The following is a 24320-nucleotide window of genomic DNA, read 5'->3' as shown; positions in this document are numbered from 1 at the left end:
ACAGAGAGGCAGTGTGGTGGATGGTCTACCCTCTCTCCCTCTTTCTCCGCCCAGATAACGGGATGGAGGAGAGAGAGAGGGAGAATCTAGTTTCTGCAGCTCTCTGTCGCCACCCTTGCAGGATATTAGAAGGGCAGACGAGCAGGGGAGCAGGGTTCACCATTGCTCACTATGCATTGCTTTAAACCCAAAGCTATGATGGTATGTTTTGCCATTGATGCATTCTGTTGTACTCTACATACACACAGAACAAATATTCAAATGTTATACAAGGAAAAGGTATCTCTTAAATATCTTTACCTGGAAAGATATGTGTAAGGGATAAGTAGAGTCTTAATAGCACGACAATAAATGTAAACAAACCACCCAAAAATGTATCTATTTTATAGACATGTTGAATTGAATCAGTACAAGTAAGAATATTTTTTATTTGGTATAGTTACTGTAAATAGAATTACATATCTTCAGCAAAAATCCAACCTAATGCGCTTATTCTTTAAAACACGAGGATATCCTAATGTGTCTGCAGTATGTCTGAACACCATACCCATCATGATTAATTCACATCCTTGTGGGATTCATCATTTGCACATGGTAACACATTACAGTAAGTCTCGAGTTACGTATGCGTGAGGATAGATGAGTGTGTGAATGTGTGTGACTGTGTGTTCATTTGATACAGGTAGAAGAATACACTAAAATAACAATGGTAACGTCATAACGTTAAGAAGGTATGTAGAAATACATGTATTAAAAGTATTAGACAAATTGAAATATTGACCTGATGGTGCAAATAAAATGCATTTCACTAAAATCCTTAAATGTCAATCTTACGGATATTTCATGGATTCATCCTCTGGGGACCATGAATGTTTGTATCAAATTCCATAGTTTTTTATTTAATAGTTTGAGAAATTCTAGTAAAAGCCTTAAATGTTCTACTGTATGTGTGAAACAAATAGATTATCACATTTTATAGTGCTGCTGCAATGAGTCCAAAAACTGTAAATTAGCATGTTAGAGCATTACCTTTTCTTAAAGTGTTTTTTATGTAAGATGAGTTAAGGAAGATTAAGTTAAAGGTGGTTACTTATAAGTGGCTTAATGAGGCTAGATATAGATTGTCACGGACATTTAATTACATTAACAGTCAGTCTTTAGCTTAGTGTTGGCAGCGTTAAATTCATTTCACTGTTTTGTGAGCTTTTTATTTTCAAAGCTGCATTAAACCTTCAAAAAAACATAAAAGTGGTGTTTTTGTTATCTTGCTGAACAAAATGCGTGTCATAAACAGATGGTTTTTTTCTATAATAATCCAAAATCTACAAAAGAAATCTTTTTTTGACGAGGACCCAAAAAAACTACAGTGCTGCATCCCTCTATTATTCCGCTTTATTTAGTGAAGTCTTGAAGTATACCTGATCATACTGTTCCCAAAATGTTACTCAACTATTCCCTTATACATCATTGTTCATATACAGAGCAAGCAGGAACCATTAAGTTAATGAGTAAAAATATGTTTCTGAAGTATTCTCCACAAGTGACAGGGACATTATGTCATCTCCAGCTATTAACAGATGGTTCCTTTCATTATTAAAGCTAAAAAGTAGAGTGGGACTTCCGCCTCTTCATCTATTCCCCATTTCTAATAATAACCATATTCATGTTCCTCTTCCCCAGATGCTGTTCTCTTCTAAATGACTGCATATATACATTCCTACACACAATTACATCTTAATATAACTTCCAACGGCAATACAGTAGCAGCATCTCTTCAAATATGAACTCACTTAATTCTTCTGTCTGTTGAAGTTGTTTGTGAAACCGTGACAAATAATGAGATTTAATTCTCATCACAGAACCAATGAAGATGTCGATACAGTCTGCGGTGGCAGAATCCCACTACGTGAATGATTTATAAGCAGTAACCCAATGATGGCAAACACAGAATTAGAGCAGTTAGAATACATTTTACCACTCAGGGATTTATTATGAACCAGTAAAGAGGGTCTGGTTTAATACTCATCATGTTTACAATGCACACAAATAATGTGATTGTAGGCTATAATGAGAGTAATGCAGGTCTCATAAAGACAACACTGGTTATTTTTTGCCATTATGGTAGGGTGACCAGACATCCCCGTTTTCCGGGGACAGTCCCCGTTTGTATAGGTCTGTCCCGGTTGAAACTGTCCCCGGAAATGTCCCTGTTTTTTAAATGTACGTTAAAAACACATAGCAAGGTGAAATAAAACGTTTCATGTCAGGAAACACTGGGTAAACAGACTGTGGTCAAGCCAGCCCCCACTTCGGAAAACACAGTCAAGCCAGCCCGCACGTTGTATTGCGGTGCGCGAATATCCTATGCATTACGGTAGAGGCCTGTAAAAACTGCCTTCAAAATAAAAGCGTTTACTCGGTCAATAACAAACATACCTAAAAAACACACCAAACATATTCATATATACTGGAGCTTAAATTAAGAAATATGTACTATATAATGTGATCAATAATAATGTAAAAACAAACTACGTATAACTACCACATTATAACTGAATGAATGTAAAATGTAAACTATACAGTTATGAAGATATATCTGACATTTTCACTGGGTGACTAATTTCAATTGATGTTGACACCATTTCACAACACTCCTAAAATAACATTACTTTCTGAAGCACAATTTAAAATGTATGCTATTTAAAATCTCAAATTAGATCTATTGTCCATCTATATTTTGATTATTATTGAATGGAAACGGTCCATAATCAAAGAGTCATTCGAAGTCAATCCAATACTTATTTCACTTCAGGGTGATAGCAGGACACCCCATCTAATCACTCCGAGAGAATCTGGACAATCTGATGTAGAGTTTCAAAATAAAATACCTTGGAAGTCTCATATATGAGCAATCGTCCTTCTGTTTGTATCCAACAGTTAAAATGTTCAAATTAAATTGAACCAGAATTGTCCCCCTTTTTTAATTAACAGTGAAGAAAATTGGATATGTTAGTGATATTTTGACCGCAAAACTCAAAATGTCCCCGGTTTTAATTTTGAAAATCTGGTCACCTTACATTATGGTCATAGAACAAGGGTTACCTTTAACATTTTTCCTATTTTATTGCCCTTCTCTGCATTATAATGAGCTCAAATTGCACCCTTATCAAGGATCATGTTAAACAGAGATTTCAATTTTAATCATTAATGAACAGGCCGTCCATTGTTGCATATAAGGAGGTGGTAAAAAGCATTCATTACATAATTAAGCAGATACCAAAGTGCTATACAAACAGCCAGTCCTACACTAATAACCCTATACAAAAATATATAGTGTATAAGTAATTCAAATACCTGTATCAGAAGTGCAGTATTGCAACCATCCCTGCAATGTTAAGGCAGTTTGCTCCTTGGTGGTAACTCTTTGGAAAGGGACACCACTAGCTTTCTTTGTTTTAGGCTACTGAATCCTATCAGGGTTGTTAATGTTTATGTGTAGCTATCAGTAGGCAAAAATCATATCTTATGCTAATCTTAGCAGCTCATAGCCGCCAGCTATTATGCTAGCATTAGCTGAGGGCATACGGGGGCCAATGGGGACACACCCCTGAAAGTCCCGCCCACCTGGGATGTTTGTGTCAAAATCTCAAACAAAAAGTGAGGGAGCACAAAAGAGAAAGCTGCAGCGAGAGCAAAAGTCTGATCATTGAGAAAGAAGAAACAAGAACTGCAAACAAAAACCTATGTTAAAACAAAGACAAAATACTTATAGTTTACATGATTACACAAATGATTTGTTTGCAACTTATAGTTTTATTTTTGAAATGTATTTAATTTTGCTTGACTTAGTTTTTTTTTCTTTTAAACTCATAGTTTTTCTTTATTCTGAGAAAGTGTTGCTTTATCTTTATGATACAAAACTAATCCCATAAGAAAACTGTTCAAAATGTTTCAAGGACAGTTTGATTGCTCTCAGAATCCATGTGCATTGGACATATCTCTGTCGGTAACCAGGCAGGCTACAGGCCGACTTCGCAGACTGAGAGCCAATCAACCAATCATCTGCCAGTCATTTTTATCTGGCTCTGACATGATGGGTAAATCTGCCAAACGTAGTTTCTGGGTTATACCCTCCTGGGACCCAGCCCATTGAAAATGTCCACTGTAGTGGACATTTTGTTAACATGCATCTCCTTTTACTCTTTTGAGATACTCTATCAATCCCTGATGTACTGCACAGAGGACATCCTGGTCTTTCCAGTGAGATGTAATTGGTTAAAATTGCATGCTGGGAAGTTCCTCTTTCTTTTCATCCAAAATGGCTGGCATACCAAAAACAAAATGTTATAGAAGCAGGAGAAGTCAAATATTGTTGAATAATTGTCATTTTTACCATGAAAATCATATATGTTCTTGTTTATTAATATGTATGTGAGGAACTATAGAATTAGTTCTGAAAGCAATTAAATAATTCAAGTTTTCAAATAACAGCTCTTTTATAAATGTCCATTATAATGGACGTCAGGACCATCTTCATGGACTTTATGACTCAATATTGTTGCAGGAGACGGAACTGAAGCAGACATTTTCTGTACCAGATAGTTCAGGGAGATTAAGAGTTTGAGCTCTCAGATGATGAGAGAGATGAGGATTTCACTCCTGGGATAGAAGAGGGTCAAGAAGAAGGGGGGGAAATATGCAGGAGGCTCCATGAGCACACAGATAGATACATAGAGACAGATAGGGACGAGCTGGAAAGACATGGCCCCCTGTGGGCCAAGAGTAGCACATATGTCTTATTGTTGTTTTTATTTTAAGTGGAGCCATGACAAATGAGAATTGCCTCAGGAATGCAAGCTTTGTTTCTATGAGCATGGTCAAATGGAGACCACATCCATAAAACTAGTCAAGATGACCCTACAGCCCGTGCTGACTGGAGTCAATGAGGTACTATCCCACTACATTGACTACAAAGTCTTTGAAGATCTGGAAAGATTCACCAAAAAACAAGCTAATTTTGTATTGACCAAATAAACAGCAATGTTCACATCAATTACTTATTCATGTTTTAAATAAAGGTGAATGTATTATTGTATTAATATCACTCTATAACCATAATACGTAACATAGTCCATCTGTTAATTTGGGCTGTCTTTTGGTCCCGACGTCCTCTACAGTGGACATACTGTAACATTTTAAAATAAAATAAAATAAAAAAAGTCTAAATTGCAAGATGTTTTTTTAACCCTAAATAGGTAGGAAATCACAACAAAAAAAAAGGAAATTGGAAGACGCTTTTTTTCCTCGGGTCCCAGGAGGATACAGTTAAATTATTTCTTGTATATTCATCTTAATTTATAAACTTGCATAGGTTTGCAACAAGGTTTTTTTTTATGACTGATATCTAAATGTACATAACTTGCCTATTTCTTGCAAGTCAATGAAACAACCAGCAGTTCAGCCTCTCAGATTAATGTGTAAACAAGGTGATGGACGGACGCCACACTGTTACCATGGGGGACCCTGATGTAAACAAGACGAAAGTCTTTCTCTGGTCTGCATCCCCTTAACAATTGTATGTTTTGAGCTGTACTGTACTGTACCCAATATACAAGCTGTTAATAAACTTTTCAATCAATCAATCAATCAAACCATGACGCTTCACACCACCCTGCTTTCATTCAGGCCTCAGGATAACTGGAGGGAGGAAACCCAGCCATCCAACAGTAAATACTCGTTAACAATGAACATATTTTACTAATTATCAGTGAAAAAACACCCTGATGTGCCTTTCATTCCTGTCAAATCCAAAGTGGGTATTAGAGTGCCTGATTTCAAGTCTGCATTGCTGAGAGGAAAAAAAAGACGATAATAGAAACACGCCGTCCTTGCGAGTTATCTTCAGTCCAGTAATTGGAAAGCAGTGTGTGTTGCCAACCCAGTCTCGTAAAAAAAACGTGTAATAACTACGTTGGTCCACAACATAGGACGTAGTATTTCAACAAAAACGCCTCTGAAATTGTAAGATCCCTACGTTTTTTTTCACCATTCATTCCAATGGCTGGCGTCTATGTCACGTGATCTTCACATTTCTCCCTGCAGAAAAAAAAACATGGCCGAACTTCGTTTTATTCTCGGTGTAAAAGGCCTATTTTAAAGTTAGTTTGGCCATTAAAATGCGTTTTGATGTCATTTGATGCGAGAAATATGAGTTGTTATTTCAGATTATACGCAGTGTGTTATCTATGTTCGTTATTCTCGCGTCCAGGAGAGAAGCTTTAAAAGGAGACTAAATGGAGTCTCTAAGAAGGTTGAAATGGTACTTTAATTAAATGGCGCGGTAATGTTACAAGCAGAATATTGTTCAGTCAGAAAAACAGCTGTGTTCTGGCTCTCGTGAGCGAAGGAAAGAGACCGCTCCACCTTTCCAGCTGTTATATATCCTCTGCTGGCTCCTCCCTGTGGGCCGGTTGGCGCTAATGGGGGCCGGCCCTCCACGTATTTAATGTCCGTTGTTACACATATCAGAGGATTCAGACATTGTACATCCAATATATATCTAAACACGCCTTTTCTCCTCCTTAACTCTTTCATGACTTTTCATTTAACACATTCTAAACGCTGTAATCAATACTCCAAAAAAATACAGGAAATACTTCTCGGCAGTTTGGTTTCCGGTCGTTCCGGATGTTGTCACATGCTACCCACATCTGTAAACAATAACGTATTCAAATAAACTGTACCTTCATTTCATATTCAACAATAATAATATCTCGATGTCTATAGTTGTAGTGTTAAAATCAGTAGGTTTCAGTGTGCAACACTCTGTGTCATATCGCTACTAAATTCACCTCTATAGTAAATGGTATATTAGCCACATGCTAAATGCTAACCGGAGATGAAGGATTTTCAGAATAAAAGCTTAACAACTGGTTGTGCACAAGAACTTCTGGTTTTTCAGTATAAAACAGCATTTAAACTGACGGTATGTTTAAGGTACTTTATGCCATCAAAAACATGTATTTGAATTTCTAACAAGTGGATGTACATGATCTTTAGTTTGCTAGTTATTACGAAGATTACTTCAGGAAATTGTGTCGATACAACGTTTTCATTGTTACCATTGGTGGTTGCTAGTGACGCTGCTATCGATATTATTTCTGTTATGTTGTGTAACAATTTAATGATGTAATCTTTATTGCTACCCTCTTCCCCGTCAATGTATAGTGTTGGTCCACAGCGCAAACTTATTGGTTTAACAAAATCCGCATCTAAAATTGTGGCATAGATATGTTATTTTCCCCTGTGCAATTCCAGTCTCACATCTCACATCACGTCGTTATAAACAAATACCGGAAACAGGCCGAAAACACTTTATTTCGAGTGTGCTTGCTTTTCTCTTTGAAAGTCATCACATAACGGCATTGTAATACACGGTTCGGCTGCATTAAATATTACATATCTGCCGTAGTTCTCTATTTATAGAGCCCTGATGAGAAGACTTCTAGACAAACATGAGGAACTGCCGCCAACACTGAAAACGTGACATGGATCATAAATATATCAGCCATTAAACAACATCTTACATTTATTTTCACACAATACGTCTCCTTGCAGTATCAACACTAATTCGGCTGACTTTTATATTTGATCCAATTGGTAGATAGGCTGTATTTACACCATAAAGGTGCACAGCTGATATAAAGGGACACCTAGTGGTTAAAGCATGTTATTGAATTTCATTATTTATTGACATATACACAAACGGTGTAGTTATGCAATGAATGAAAAACTTTGTGTATACCTCCAGCAATGTTAACTATGTTGAAGCACTTATTTTAACTGATATTATACATATGTATTATACTCTAAGATGTATGTAGATAGTATAAGAAATGTGCAGAATACGACAGTTTAATGGTGGAGGTATACACACATATTGATAGATGTCTTGTAATGCACTGTTGAGGAACCTGCGACCAAAGTTTTTCATCTCCGGCCTTGTCAGGTATTGAACAATCAATAAATAAAGAACACAGAATTATTCAATATAAAACACAGAATTTGTGTGATTATACTAAATGATTTACAAATAAACACCACTGCATATTTACAACTGTTACACATGCTGATGTAACGCACATGTTTCCAACTTGGGATCAATAAAGTATATCTTATCTTAAGATGATCGATGGCTACTGCCATATTTGCAAAATGTGTCTCTGAACCTTGGAAAGTGCATGTTTCAGGCTCATCAATTAACAACAGGAGGGTTCACAGACATAATACCAGCTGTTAAATAAAGCTCTTCTGACCTTAGCTGGCATGTGGGTCTATATATTAATGCTGCCCATTATGGGCACAAGCAATTTTCACCCATTTATTAATTATATGTTTTACATTTGAGTGTTTCCTATCCCCTAAACCTCCAGGGATGTACACAGTTTAATGGCAACTTCTTATTATGGGAAATACGAAAACGTCTTTTAAAACTACAACTCCCAGTAGAGACGTGCCATAGAACATGTTGCGAAACACAATAGCCAGTATGTGTAGTTCTGGGGACGGGCTGGGGGAGGGGGGGACGGGGTGGACCCGTTCAAATCCAGTTTTGGACAGTCTGCCGTGGTTCCATCCCATTTCAAGTGCTGTTCAACGCTCGGCACACTCTCCAATCACAGAGCTTGAGGACTATCATGGGGTTTGTCAAGCGAAGCGGAGAGAATACTTACTTCCGGGTGTAATATTCTGTAAAGCAAATGAGCTGCTCCGAGCCTCGGTCCTGACGGACTCCAACTTGTGTTTATTAATCAAACAAATAAATAAACACAAGGATAATTATGTGTTATTGTTGAGTAAATGGAGAAATGCACAGGGGAAAATAACGTATCTATGCCACAATTTTAGATGCGGATTTTGTTAAACTAATACGTTTGCGCTGTGGACCAACACTATACATTGACGGGGAAGGGGGTAGCAATAAAGATAACACCATTAAACAGTTACACAACATAACAGAAATAATATCGATAGCAGCATCCCTAGCAACCACCTTGGTGACAATGAAAACGTTGTATAGACACCATTTCCTGAAGTAATCTTCGTAATAACTAGCAAACTAAAGATCATGTGCATCCACTGCACACATAATCTGAAATAACAACTCATATTTCTCGCATCAAATGACATCAAAAGGCATTTGAATGGCCAAACTAACTTTGAAATAGGCATTTTACGAGGTTCGGCCATGTTTTTTTTTTCTGCAGGGAGAAATTTGAAGATCACGTGACATAGACGCCAGCCATTGGAATGAATGGTGAAAAAAAACGTAGGGATTTTACAATTTCAGAGGCGTTTTTGTAGAAATACTACGTCCTACGTTGTGGACCAACGTAGTTATTACACTTTTTTTTATGAGACTGGGTTGGTGTTGCTGGTTATGAAGACGAGCTGAATCAGCAGTGCTACTGCTTGCTGACAAGAGGCGACAGATACATTATTTCTATGTCTGCTCTCCATTTAGTTATTTTGCACCTTATATTTATGAGAACCATAGGTGCTGCTTGCAATTATTTTCTGAAACTAGATTTTTTAAATATATATTATATAATTGATGTCATTAAATCGGAAAGTAAATTAAAAAAGGATGCCAAGCAGGAATAACTATAAGAGGATGAAACATTACTGTAGGTTTGCTGGAATAATCTTTTCAATTTTTATAAATGTTTTATTATTATTTTACCGTTGAATTAGCCAGGCTAGCATTTTATCTCCTGTTCCCAGTTTTGATGCTAATGTTTGCTTACTAAAAGGCAACATCAATCTTTTTATCTAACTCATGTCAAGACATTAAATGAGCTTATTTCCCAAATGTTATTAAACTGTTCCTTTAAATGTTTCCTCAATGTTCGTCAAATTCTTTAAGCACTCACACATAATGTAAACACTCGCATTCAATCATTTTCAGCATTTTAGCCCGAACATTTCTTCATTTCTTATCAGTTGCACATGTTTTATTAATATGCATTTTTGCACGCACCTCTGGGTGTTGAAGGGGTTCTGCAGCAGTGTTGTCAGCTTTACTGATTATTTTCAATCCCTGTGCAAGAGTCAGAAGGGGAAGTTTTGTCTCCTGTGAGTAAAGTGAGTCTCGTTGCCAGATTGATCTAGAATCACCCTTCTCTTGAGAGCTCCCTCCCAGCTGGGTTCAGTAGATGGCCTTCATAAAATGATATCAAATCACAGACCCCCTGCTGACACTGCTGGATCTCGCCTGGGGCACCTCAAATTGTGTGTGTGTGTGTGTGTGTGTGTGTGTGTGTGTGTGTGTGTGTGTGTGTGTGTGTGTGTGTGTGTGTGTGTGTGTGTGTGTGTGTGTGTGAGTATATGTGTGTGTGAGTGTGTGTTTGAGTGAGTGAACCCTTATCATCATTTAAGATAATACATTGAGTGCAAATGTGAATATGATTAATATCTTGGCTTTAAAAAGCCTCGTTATTGGATTTAAAGTTCAGATTGGCTTAAAGCAGTTTGGCTGTCTGTTCTGGATTTCATCTCAACTAATTCAAATGTAATCAAGTATGTGGTTGAGGGTCAAAGCCTCTGCCATGTTGAAGTGTCCTTAAGCAAGGCACTACATCCCTATGAAAACTGGGGGGGGGTGCTGTTTCATATTGATGCTTAGCTATAGTAACATATTAATCATATTACATTGTCAGAAAACTTAATTGACTGAAAATCCAATTACATAGACGCATAGAAAGAAGTATAAATAAAAACCAAAAATAATCAATTAACCTATTAAGTGTGTCATTATAAACATGACTTCAAAGTCCTGAATACCAGTTTACTTGTTATATCTTTCACTTATTTATAGCCATCTGCAGACATGGTAATGTAAATGCAATGTACATTTGCACATCATTTAGTGGAAGTCACATGATTTATCAGTCCGTTTTTGTAGATGTAAAATACAATTATATTTTAACACTAAACTATATTACCATTGTGGTTTAACAATTGTATACCTCACAATATTTTGGATATCGTGTGCATGCGTTTGAATAACTACATGCTTCTCAGCACAAGTCTATTGGAAGTCTTAAGTGACATAGCATCACAACCACTTTATTTCAGAATGATAGGGCCAGCTTTTACAGGACATCAACAAATACAATCAACAAATAAAATATCAGTTATCCTCCAGATTAAAGGACAGGGGTGCGGAGACCATTTGAGAGCAAAGTGTCTCTATGTTCTACCTCCATCTAGTGGTGAGCTGACATAGGAGGAAGCAAAGGTTGCAACAAACCCATCAATACACATTTTAGGTTTATTATGACAATATTTAAAGTTGGGCTGGGGGCAAAGGAATTGCTTTATTACTTTAAAAACAAAAAACAAGTTCAGCAGAATGTCAATTTCAATCATTTTTACTGGCGAAAATGTCAAACACATAAAGTCATGTTTTCACCATTTCATGTTAACAGTATCTAATTAAGGAAGTACTTTGAGTTCATCTACAATTTAACACATTTTCCGGTTCAATTCATATTATTAATGTCTTTGTTCTTTATTCAACTCTCCTTGTTTTTTTAAAAACATATTTTACTTTCACCATGTGCCCTGGGATTGTTATGTTCTCTTTGTTCCATTGTCTCTTTTCTGTTTTGACATAATGTAACATATTGTAAGTGTGTCTACAATAAAGACATACAAAAATAAAGTGTCTTTATATTTGGAGGCGATTTGGCAAGCACAGCAACCAGGATGTAAAATATTCAAATGATTAATCTGTTGCAGAGATTGATGTTGAAAGAAAGAGAAACACAAATATTTAACCAGCTGCTTTCCCTTCAAAATGAATGCTTTTTTTCCATTATAAGGAATGATCTTTTTGAACGTTTCAAACATTCATAATGAGTGAGTCATTCACATCTCTTTTTGTCTAACTCCCATATGTCATCATGTTAACAATAGTAGTTTGAGTGTTTGGCCGGCCGGCAGAATATTTTCATCAAATGTTATTTGTGTTCACTTTTGTGTATTATGCATGCTTATGTGAGCATCTGTATGTGCAGTACATGACTGTGTCTTTGTGTGTGGGTTGTTGTGTACAAGCATGCCTCTGTGTCTACTGTGAGCCTGAATAGAGAACATTTTTTTCCTCTGCGCCACTGTTCCCTCCTCCTCTCCTGCTTTTTATCATCCGATCCTCTGATCCCCTTTCTTTTCCTCTCATCACACCATCATGGTTGTTATGTAATGATGGGAAAATAGATACACTGCTTGTCTGTCTGATTCAGCCCACAACAGCAAATCATTATTAAAAAAAATCTGCTTTTCTGTGTGCAGCCAGAGTTTTAAAAGCAAGAAGGATTTTTTACTTTGTCCTCAGACTTTGATGTCTGTTGTTGTTGAGTCAGGATGACCACCGCTGATCTAACAAAGCAAACAGCTACAATACCCAGTTTGTTAATGACAAACAGATCAGGAATTACTATTTTATTGTGTGTCACTGTCTAATGACTCTTCTTAGAAAAAGGCTTTGAGTGAGTGAGAACAGAAAATGAAAAAGCGTGATGAAACTGATTAAAAGCGTATTCCGGGCAATTGCAATGTGGGTTACAAGGAAATGTATTTGGTGTTTTAGTGCATAGACAAGAAACATAACTAGAACATATATAAAAAACTGAGTACAAATATACAAAAAGTACTATTGGAAAATGTAAATATGTACAATTATTGAAGGAAGGAAAATTAAAGGAAGAATTTGCAAGGAGTTGTTCGACGGGATGTACAGGTTCACAGTTGCCTATTAGAAATACAAATAATATGCAATTTACAGGAAATATCCAATTAATGCATTATAAAAGATGGGTTGACAAACAAAAAGGGATATTTGGAATCTCCCTGAAGACAAATTAAAATATTTCAGACTTATATCCTATAAACTAGAGAACATGGCATGGCTGGAAAGACCAAGAGTGTCTGCAATACAATCTCAATGTAGACCATATGCCCAATTCTTGTTAGTGCCTGTGTTTGTCTCCAAGTAGGCAGCCAGCTGTATCACACATCAATGACTGACAGGATACATAATTCATGAGAGAGATACAACAAACGGGACAAGCTGATGTCTCATAGGACTTGAAATAGCCACCAACTAAGTGCTACATGTTATACTGTAGAACTATTAAGTAACATGTTGTGTGCGAAGTAAAAAATTGGTAAATGCTAGACTTTTCTCTCAAAAAAACATAATCAAACATAATCTTTTGATCTATTTAGGTGCCCAGTAAAAGACTAGATTAGGATATTAATATGCAAAACTCTAATATGAACCACTTTCTACAGATCAACACTATTTTTTTGGTATTATCACCATCACTGTCATAGTCAACTGCTGGTATGAAACATCCACAAAACCACCCCGCGCACATACAAGAATTCCAGTTATTCTCATTATGATCAGTTAATCTACATTAGAGATAATGAGGACAGTATGAAATAGGAAACCATTAAGGTGTGGTGTCTATGGTCCCCAAGGCTAGGTTACATAACTCAAATGGCTGGATTTTTGCCCACCAATATCACCATTGAAACCAAATAGTTTGAAATATTAGTAAGATCAAAGTTTACAAATAGGTGTTTGATTCAATAATTAATCATAATAAAACATTATCAACAAAACATTTCTAATTGATCCTGTTTTGACACCTAATGATGTTGTGCTTTTTATGAAACATACATAAATCGTATAAAAGAAACATTTTAAACAGCATGTAGAGCTCACATTATGCACTCAGTAGTTTGACCATAACTGGCCAATCAACGTGCATTAGTTATTGGGCAAGGGTTTCCTGCCTTAAACCTGATTGGCTACGGCAGGTCTGTCATTTATCGAACCACGCCCCCCTGTGTCAGGCACTTCCGCCTCTGTGTCAAGGCTTCACTAAATTCTTGCTCACATTCCTGGACTTGTCAAAACATTCACTCTGCGCACACAGGTAAGAAGACAGACATTTTGCTGCTCTGGCTTTTTTCTCCTGTTGTTTTTTCTAGGCCATAATTTTTGCATTTTGTGTATAAGAAAGGTGGCTAAGTGCTAGTTAGCCACCTTATTTTATTTTAGCCCGCCCGCTAACGTTAATGTTAGCTGTCAAAAAGATCCCTGACGTCCTGTCAGAGTTGGAGCTGTCAGCTCGGTGTGTGTTGTTATTGAGAAGCAACACCCCGTATACCTGTTTAATTACCGTATTCTTGCTTAAAACTGTTAGCTGAGGTTAATAAAGTTCAGAGTTGTCAAGCTAAGACAACTGCTAGACTCTAAGTGCTAATGTTAGCAAGCAAACACTTACGGTAGCGTAGCATAAGGGATGGGTTCTCCTCGGCACTTCTGTAGCCAGTCCCACGTTGTTGCAATGGTAATGGAGATTATAATTAAAACCACAGTTGAGTGAAATATGGATTTGTAACTGCTGTTAGTCATCGGGCTCTTCCTAAATGTATTAGCAAGCTGTGCTAGTTAAGTTACGTAGTATGATAGTAGTGCGACTGTCAAATCTGCCCAAGGCGAAATGTACGTGGAGACGAATAAAGCTATAATAAAGAAAGAAGAAACATTGTGTGATAAAGATTAGTATAAGGGTCACCATCAGCTCTTATCTCTGGCAAGGCGTAGGTTGAATTCTTCTCCTATCAGGCTAACTGCCTCAGCAAACATTGGGAATGTTCCTCTGCCTGTTTTTCTTCCCACTTCCTCCATCACCATGTACATCCAACTCACATGAGACACTAGACAAACTAGGTATACATGTCAGTGTACTACAGGTCATTGACACGAGCCTCACACAGCAGGCTGTTTGTGAGACACAGCCCTCAGAGGCATACATTGTATTGCTGCATTAAATGTCTTGTGATGGTAATGATGCCGGGAAAGATTACATTTATTGTCTCAGCGGTATATTTGTTTTCATAGCCAGTACAGAGAAACATCTGCATATAGTAACATACAGTGCTTACACTTGACACTGGTTCTGGTATGTTTAGATGCATACCAGCATCCGGTTGTTTAGTATACTCAAAATATTTTGTCTACCATTTGGGAATCTTGTGTTACAATAACTGACTGAAATGCAGACACAGTGTTTGTAGTGGCTGAGGAAATGATACTGAAATATTGTGACACTTAAAGGAATAGGCAGTTACTTTTTCTGACTTATCAAGAGAAGATAAATAATCAAACAATATGTTGAATGCTTCCATCATTTTAAGCACTGCACTAAAGTTCAAATGCAAACTTAACTCTTTATATTTTTTCAATTTTCAATTGTTAAAAGCAGTTGTACAAAAACAAATCAATAGCCAATCCAAGCAGTGGATGGATTGACACTTCATTCATCATTTTGTTGATACTTTGAGTACATCATTTTAAGTTGTTGTAGCCTTTATAAAAAGTGTGCATGTAACTTTTGCCTTTTTAAAAATGTTTTGTCGATTTGGCTAAATTACAAGTCCTTTCATTGAAGAATTGGGAAACAAATGACGGTTGCAGAGCTAGATATACTAAATGAAATATCCCTGCAAATATGTGCTATGCTTGAAAAGTTATGTTGCATGAGTCAAACTATTTTATAAGTAACATCAATTAGAATTCCAATAAGATTCAAAGATCTAATTATGTTTTTAAATGTTTTCCTGTCCTGGAGAAATCACACTTTTCAAAAAGAATTGGAACTTAACAAAATGATCCTGAAGGCAGACACCTGCACAAGACTCCAGGCCGTTCTCTGAGGAATGACGGCTGTTGTCATTTTGTTTTTCGTCTCCCTCCCAAAGGTGTCTTAATTACCTCCTTAGCTAGTTGCTATGGCGATGGGCTCCATTTGTAAGTGGAGCATCACAGTTTACGCAAAACAGAAGAGAGAGAGAGGGGAAGAAGAGAACATAGATTTGTTGTTAGCTAATTTATTGGGGTGCTATTTAAATGTTAATTACTTGAACTGCAACATGTATTTTGTGTCCTGTGGTTACATTTGAAGGAACCGGAAAGACTTTTGCAAGGCATGTCCTAAAACCCAAATGTCAGCACAGTTGAGAGGAATAATGCAGTGATTGCAAGACTAAAATACACCAAAGCAGATGTTACACCAGTGGAACCGTTTAACTTTGATGGCACCGTAGTTGTAGTTTTTAGATGTTATCTTTGTTCCTGGTTCTTAAAGGAAGAGTGGGATGTTAAGCTACAATGTGTCACAATAATTGAATACAAAAGGCACTGACAATATTGGGCTTCCTTTTGTTTCCGTGCCTCTTATATCTACCGTGTGTTGCCACATGGGGTTCTGGCAAAGTTGTAGCTTACCTTAGTCGAGGCAACCATCCTGGCAACAGGCAAACGGTACTGTATGTATCATTTATGAGAGAGCAGGGTAACGGCTAGCCAATCAGGAGACTGTCTCATACACAGCATTGTATTGTTTTGTTGTGCGTGTTTTCTGGCTCACGGTCATTATGAGTGCATGCTGGTAATCAGGGACAAACAGCCTGCTACAGACACACCATTGCATCAGCAATCTTTTATATAATAAAGTCATTTCCCAACAATATTTGACACATTTTGTATGTTTATATATATAACCTTTATTTAACCAGTCTCATTGAGATTAAAATGTATTTTCAAGAGCGACCTGGTCAAGAAGGCAACATGAACAATGATACAACCAATGCACACAAAACAATACATGCAGACGTTTCATTTCATTATTTTTCACTGCATGATGTCAATTGCATATAATGCAACAAGTGTGACTTTGGGCGTTTGATTAGCTTTCTTCTTGTTTATTCCTTATTTATAAAGTTTAGGAGCAGCTCGGTAACAAGACTGCAAAGTATTTTGTCGTTTGCAAAAGATACACCGCTGCAGAAAAAGACTAAAAGTCTATAAACACAATTTGCTAGATATAAAGCCTGTACCTCTTCAGAGTCTGGAAATGATTTATTAAGAGGTGCTAAAGCATTCAACATGTTAAATCCAAAAATATATTATAAATCCATCCCTACTTTGTCATCATCTGTGATAAACAGGACCACCAGAACAACAAGACACCACAGCAAAAGTCGAGCTAAACCAGATCATCCAGTTCCACGCTAACAAAGAATGTTGATCACAACTGGTGTTACATTCATTCAGTCAGGAGGAGTGTCGCTTTGTTAGCATTGAAGGGTGGACCCATAGAAGAAAGATGCGGAGCAGGCTTTCTATCTTTAAACCTGTGTAAAAGTAAGACTCATCCTAGCAGGTTTTACTGCGCTGACTCACATTTCTGCATTTCTGTGTGTGTGTGAGAGACTGTGTGCTCAGCATCCTGCTCCGAAGGAGACAGTGTTTTGTTCCTTGAGGGATTACACTGATCGAGCAGGAGGAACATGAAGAGGTCAAACTCTTCACCTCAGTCTGAAGCAGAGACACTATTACTGCTAGTTCTCCAGTAAAACAGAGGTAATGGAGATACCCTTACAAGCATACTTTAGGCTTGAGGCTCAGTGTTTCCCCTACCATTGTCTTGGAGGGGCGCTGCCCCCCGCCAACGGAGCCCCGCACCCCCGCACCCCCGCACCCCCGCACCCCCGCACCCCCCTGAAATTCAAGGTGTTGAAAAAAAAAAAAAAAAAAATCATTTTTATTTGTATTTATTATTTATTTATTTATTTATCTGGAACCAAATTGCAACTAATCTATATCTACTGTCACTTTTCACATTGGACATGTGCTCTTTTATTAAATAAACTAAACACTTTCATTTTAAGTTGTGAGTTTAGTGTTTTTGACCCTAAGAAACACTGATGCATTAATCAATAACAATCATCCACAGCTCCTCTCTCTGCTATATCCCAATGCCACCCCCCCGCTCAGGCAGCACCCCCCCAAAGGAGTAAACCTAGGGGAAACACTGTGAGCTATTATTTAAATGTTCTTAGGGCTGAGCAATATATTGAACATGTATTGATATTGTGATATGACACTCGATATCGTCTCTAATTCTGGATTTGGTTAGATTGTTGCATTGCATAAGTTGTCTTTTCTTGGTTTTAACGGCTGCAATATGAGTCAATCATTCCACATCACTGTTGATGATTGACCAAAAATATAATTGTGTTAATATTTAGTGAAAGTGTCAATGAGTAACTTTGTTTTAGATACCTGTGGACTATTATTATAATTAGAGATGTCCCGATCCGATCACGTGACCGGGGATCGGAGCCGATCACGTGATTTTGAAAAGATCGGAATCGGGAGAAAAAAATCGGGGATCGGGAAAATATATATATATATATATATATATATATATTTTTTATAAAATATTTTTATTATTTTATTTATGTTACAAAACAAAAATGACCATGTTCACGTCTTAAAGTCATCCTGAGGACTTAGTTTTGGTTTAAAATTACACAACATCATGTATGTGTTGCTTTCTTTGGGCTTGTTTTCAGACCTGGTTGCTTATTTCTCTCAAATCTGGTAACAGAGTGGGCGCAGTGTCTAATAGTAGCAGTAAGCTAATGAGAGGCTACGTTCAGCTGGTGACTCGGGAGTCGGGACAGAGAAAATGTCAGGAGTTTGGAAGTATTATAAAATTGAAAGCGAAGGCAGTGTAACAGCCAGATGCAATGTTTGCAAGAAGGAGGTTCCGCATGGTGGAAAGAACAGAGCTACGTTCAACACGGCCAATCTAACACGCCACCTGAGAAACAAACACCAACAACAACACGACGAGTACACAGCAGCCACTCAGGTAACGGCACTGAAACAACCGACACTTTCAGGAAAGAGAAACTGCCCCAGAACAGTGAAAAGGCCAAACAAATAACAGCCAAGATAGCTGAATTCATCGCGTTGGATGACCAGCCGTTCATCTGTTACCTTCTTTTCTCTTAATGCATTGCATAAAGATCGGATCGGGAAAAATCGGTATCGGCAGATTGTCAAAATCAAATAATCGCAATCGGATCGGGAGCACAAGAAGGTGATCGGGACATCCCTAATTATAATCTTAGTGCCTTTATGGCATTTATCTTAATTATGTATTTTCTGACTCATTTATTTTTCTTATCTTTATAGGCCATAAATATGTATTTTTGTTTTCATGGCACAGTACTTAAATCCTTGAAGTCATTACTTTTTTTTCTACTTTGTATTTCCTTTTTACTTCTTCAGCAGTTCTGGTTGCATTAATACCCAAATCCATCTAAATGTAAAAACAAATGACGTCTTGGGCTGATCATCAAAGGCCCCTCTCTTACTGTCTTTAGAGGACATGTATCTGTATGTTTTTTGCTCATCCAAAACAAAAGATGTAAGGGGGGAAATGATAGGATAAGAGATGTTCTTCCCACAATCTTCAACTTGTGTTAAGAAATGCAGCCTGCTTCTTATTATTTTTGTAGTCTCCTCACACTTTCTAATTTCATGTTCGTGTGCTTTAAGCTGATTCGGTACAGTATATTCATGCAACTGTATGTTTCCCATTCTGCTGAGCAGCCGTTCATGTAGCTAATGCGATGCAAGTCCTCCCTCTGCAGCCCGGGACACATCGTGTTAACGTTAGCACTTCAAATGTGCCCCTGTCAGTGGATACACTCCAAGGTTACTCTTGTCATTGAGGTCAAATGATTTCCTGCGGTCGTACTCTAGTAATACAAAGTTGTTTGTGGTTATAGACGTTTGAACTCTTTCGTGGTAATAGTCTTGTGATTCAGTTGTACCTTCCAGCATTGGTGCATCATGATATACAGTAGTAGAGGATGTTTTAAAGAAGCAGCTCATAAAGAATAAGACTATACAGACATAGCTGTGATACAGTATGAACGTTTTTGGTTTCCTTCCTTTTTAGGGGTTGGTTCCTTGTTGTTTGGGTTTCTTGGACCTTTTTGTAATCATGGACACAACCTGACAGAATTTGTACCGAAACTCCAACAGTGTTGTAGTGTGGGAAAGTTCTGAAAGGCTGCTGGCCACGATAAGAACTGAAAAACAAAGACAAAAGAAAGAAATGTATCTATCTTAGCATCTACATGGGAGATTGTAATCACTTTCACAAAACAACTGCATTAGAACAAATGTTTAGTGAGTTAAGAGCACCTCTGAAAAATGATTTTACTACAATATAATTTAGTCAAAGGTTGTGTGTGTGTGTGTGTGTGTGTGTGTGTGTGTGTGTGTGTGTGTGTGTGTGTGTGTGTGTGTGTGTGTGTGTGTGTGTGTGTGTGTGTGTGTGTGTGTGTGTGTGTGTGTGTGTGTGTGTGTGTGTGTGTGTGTGGTGTGTGTGTGTGTGTGTGTGTGTGTGTGTGTGTGTGTGTGTGTGTGTGTGTGTGTGTGTGTGTGTGTGTGTGTGTGTGGTGTGTGTGTGTGTGTGTGTGTGTGTGTGTGTGTGTGTGTGTGTGTGTGTGTGTGTGTGTGTGTGTGTGTGTGTGTGTGTGTGTGTGTGTGTGTGTGTGTGTGTGTGTGTGTGTGTGTGTGTGTGTGTGTGTGTGTGTGTGTGTGTGTGTGTGTGTGTGAGCAGTGCTGAGGTGTGTCCCCTATTGAGGTAGGTGTGTGTGAAGAGAAAGAAAGAGGTGTGTGTACTGTATCATTGCTAAGCGCTGAGCTCTGTTTCTCTTGGCAACAGCCCTCGTCACCATTTCTGTCTCCCTGTCTGTCTTGGTCCTCTCTTTTTGTCTCTACAGCTTTGGATGTTTTGTCAGCTCTCAGAGGACGGACGTTGCTAAGCTAATAACTTTACAGAAGACTTATGAATTAAACGATCACATCGGTAGGTAGGTTTGTCTTTAGGGCCTGGAATGAAGGCAGTAAGGTTGTTTGCCTGTTTAAAATGTAACTAAATGAACAAGCATTGGTATCACATGAAAGGGCAGCATGAAATGGTGATGCCCAGGGGGTCATTTGGTAGATTATATGTAATTCAATTAGTTCGACATCCAGTAACTAGTTAACAGTATTATTGTAAAGACTGTCTTTGTTGAATATGATTGGAAACTTCTTCTAAATATTTGGACGTTAGAATTTTTAAATCAGGGGGTCTTCCAACCCTCTGTTTCATGTGGTTGTCTTTCTTTCTTTTTTATTTGATGGGTTGATCCCGAAGGTCATGTGTGATCATTTTAAGACCCAATGAGGTTTAGAGTCTGTTTACAATTGTGATTGGGCAACATAGTTTTAAGCAAGAATACTTTTGGAAATGATTTTCTTTAAAAAAAATAAAAATGTTGTATCCACTGTCTTAAATGAACTTGATATTTCTGGTAAAAAACCGGGTAAGACCAGCAAAGAGGAACTTTCTTAACTTGGTCAGGTTGTAGTCAGCAGTTTGTTTTGGTGCAAAATGGGTTTTGATTCTATCTGAATGTTTTAATTGTAGGAAATGTTTCCTCCACAGAAATAAGATGAATTGAGGTGAAGATCTTAGCCAAGCTACTTTCTCAATACTGTACGGATTCCCAGATTCAGTTTCTTTTGTTGGTTTTTACACATCTGAGAAAGGCAAGTTCAGCCTGAGGGTTGTCATACGCTTTCTTAAGTGTGGCCGCATAATGAAGAGGAATGTTCTGTCTGCTTCTGAAGGTTGTGAACTAAGAGTCTGGAGTTTGAGTCAGTGTTGTTGACTGCAGGGACTTAGGACATTGTTTGCAACCTGATGCTTCCTGTTGCCTAATAGAAAATAAGATTTGTGTGGTGACTCCCACCAGGTGTGTTTTGGCTCATAACTGGAAGCAGTATGTTATGAGATGAATGTTTAAGATATCTTTCATACAGTCAGATCAATTACAGCTGGATCGATTCCGTCTAAAATAATCTGTGAATTGTAGTCAGTAAGTAGCGCTTTACAACCAAGGACAAAGAAAGTCAATTCTGTGCATTATGATGCGATGATACTACAGCCCCAGATCACCATAGCCATAACCCTGTCCCATCTCAGGGAGGAGTTTAACTGGGGAAAGGCAGCTGGACAGATGTTCATCCTTTCTGTTTTAGCTTTCAAACAATGATAAGAAAGGTTCAATAAAGCATCATTATTCCTGGGTTGAAAGGATGATACAGTACAGGATTGTATACTGTATGCGTGATAAGAAAATAATAAGCTCATGCAAATCACATGTTTAGCCATGTTTGCTTTATCTGAGTACAGAGTACAAGAAGGCACTTGCCATGTCATTTATAAAGACCGTAAGAAGATTTTCAAGGTTTCCAGTATGGACTTCACACACATATGATTGCTCTTCTTGGGTCTTTTAAATACCTTATGATTAATATGATACAACGTTGTTAACGTCAAACTCTCCACAGAATAACTGCATAATGTTTGGAGCAGAAAATGAGGCACTTTTTTCCTGTTAATAAGTGGTGAATAATTGTTGCATGGACATCTGGTTGTCTGGATATTCTTGTAATGTTTGCAGTTCATGGGAAGAACACAGAGTACTGAAGCTCTGATGTAGTATGTGCGATAAGGGTTATCACTATTGTAGGCTTGGTCATGTTTTGGTACATAATCTGGCCACTTCGAAGCAGGAAGTATTGGGAAAGTCGCTTTGTATCCTCGTACTGGGGAGATACATTTGAGACACTCCAATTGACTTGTTTCCACCAATCTGGATTGAAACTATCCCGCTGCCCTGAATTATGGGATTATGAGACCATAGGAGTAACACATTTTATCATGCAAATGTTTTGTCTTATTTTAAAACATCATTTTAGATTAACTGGAGCCAATCAATTCCAACACATAGATTAAAGTTTGGACGTTAAATTAGCTGTTCGAACATTTATACCAAACATGTAATTCATGCTGTCCACCTTATCCATAGTGGATTCTGAGGCCAAAGTTCACTTGTGTGCTGAAGGCGTAATCTACTGAGTCACAGGCAGAGGTAGAAAACCCTGCCACTGTGTAGAAAAGTCGAAGGAAGAAGAAGAAAAAGAAGGAAAACCGAGAACAGGTACTATTTTCCCCAAGATTCAGCGTTTCACCTTCAGAAATGACTACCTCATTTCACCGCAGGTACGTCAAGAGTTTGTTGACGAGTCCAGAAACAGCATAGATGATTAATTATAAAGATATTTTAAGTAGAAGAGTAAGTGTAAAAGGCCTTCAATTGATCTTGTCTAAATTAGGAACAATGAACAGTTTTTCCATGGCTGTGTATTATTTCTTGCCTATAGTTTGAAACCAACAAAAGCTGAAATGTACAGATTAGAGTCTTGACTAGAGTTGGAGGAACCAAAAGACAGTACAACTAAAGATAAAGAAAGGAACATCGCTCAACAATAATCAGTAACATTTTCATTCAAACGTTTCCTTGCTTACATCCTCTAGTTCCCCTTTGACATCGTGTCATCATCTTTATAGGGTTGCAAACATATTCATGCAAACATATTTAAAGCACAATACTCTAAAATGTAAACATTAACTTTGGAAATTCAGAAGCTGTAATGAGAAAAGAGACTATTGTAACTTGTTCAGCAGACCTAATAGAACAACTATTGCAGGTCGATAAGTGTTGAAACCTAGTTTGGTAGGGAAACAGAAATGCCCTTTTTATTTGCCATTGTGTGAAAAATGAATAAATGAAGTTATGTCATGATAAGAGAACTACAGTTTCAACCTTTTTTGCTGCTATTGTAATATTATACCTGAGTTTCAGACCAATACCTAAACAATATTATATTGACTTTTTTAGGGGAAGAGGAACATATCATTACTGCTCACTGTGCTAACTTGTGATGCTTGACACGTTTGCGATATTCATGTTCAAACACAATTTGATTGAACTGTAATGATGTGAGAAGAGGCCCCTGCAGTGTGACTGTGTAAAGCCTACTACTAATAACAGTGGCGAACCGTGTCTATCACAACTGGACCTTCTATAGACACACACACCCCCCACGACCGCCGCCGCCCCCCCCCCCCCCCCCCTCCGCGGCATTATAATGTCCGTCTTTTCACTGAATTGTCGTCTTGAAAAGGGTACTCACAACAATTCCGCAACGACTTCATCTTCACCTGTTGCACTTGTCATTTCAACGTTAAAAACAATAAAACGGCATGAATTGCTTTGTCGCATTCATCTAGATCCTCTGCCTCGAGCCAGTTAACTAGCGGGCCTTCTAGAATACCCTGGAACCGAGGGAAACTCTGAAAGAATACGCCCATTGGCTACAAATCAATATATGATTGGTTGATCAAACTGTCAGTCCCAACGTACGCTCTCATTCAGTGCAACGGCCAGGGCATTCTATCAAGGATGTAGAATACCTT

The 24320-nt window shown here is 37.7% G+C and overlaps 1 protein-coding gene across 5 annotated transcripts in view; it reads left to right on the top strand.

Moving 5' to 3' along the window:
* Nucleotides 1–13910: 13910 nt before the first annotated feature.
* The window catches only part of LOC117541838 (oxysterol-binding protein-related protein 2-like), a 28570-nt gene continuing 18160 nt past the window's right edge, over nucleotides 13911–24320 (top strand). For 2 of the 5 annotated variants that reach the window (XM_034209084.1, XM_034209080.1), the window contains exon 1: nucleotides 13911–14009. The gene's annotated coding sequence lies outside the window, so the exon portion shown is untranslated. Of the gene's footprint in view, nucleotides 14010–20730; nucleotides 20821–22897; nucleotides 23064–24320 lie in introns of those variants that run through there. The other 3 variants (XM_034209081.1, XM_034209082.1, XM_034209083.1) reach the window with 3 other exon arrangements.

Source organism: Gymnodraco acuticeps, unplaced genomic scaffold (assembly GCF_902827175.1).
Source record: "Gymnodraco acuticeps unplaced genomic scaffold, fGymAcu1.1, whole genome shotgun sequence".
Classification (NCBI taxonomy): Eukaryota; Metazoa; Chordata; class Actinopteri; order Perciformes; family Bathydraconidae; genus Gymnodraco; species Gymnodraco acuticeps.
The sequence above is the reverse complement of the archived record's forward strand: the minus strand, read 5'-3'. Positions and strand labels throughout refer to the sequence as shown.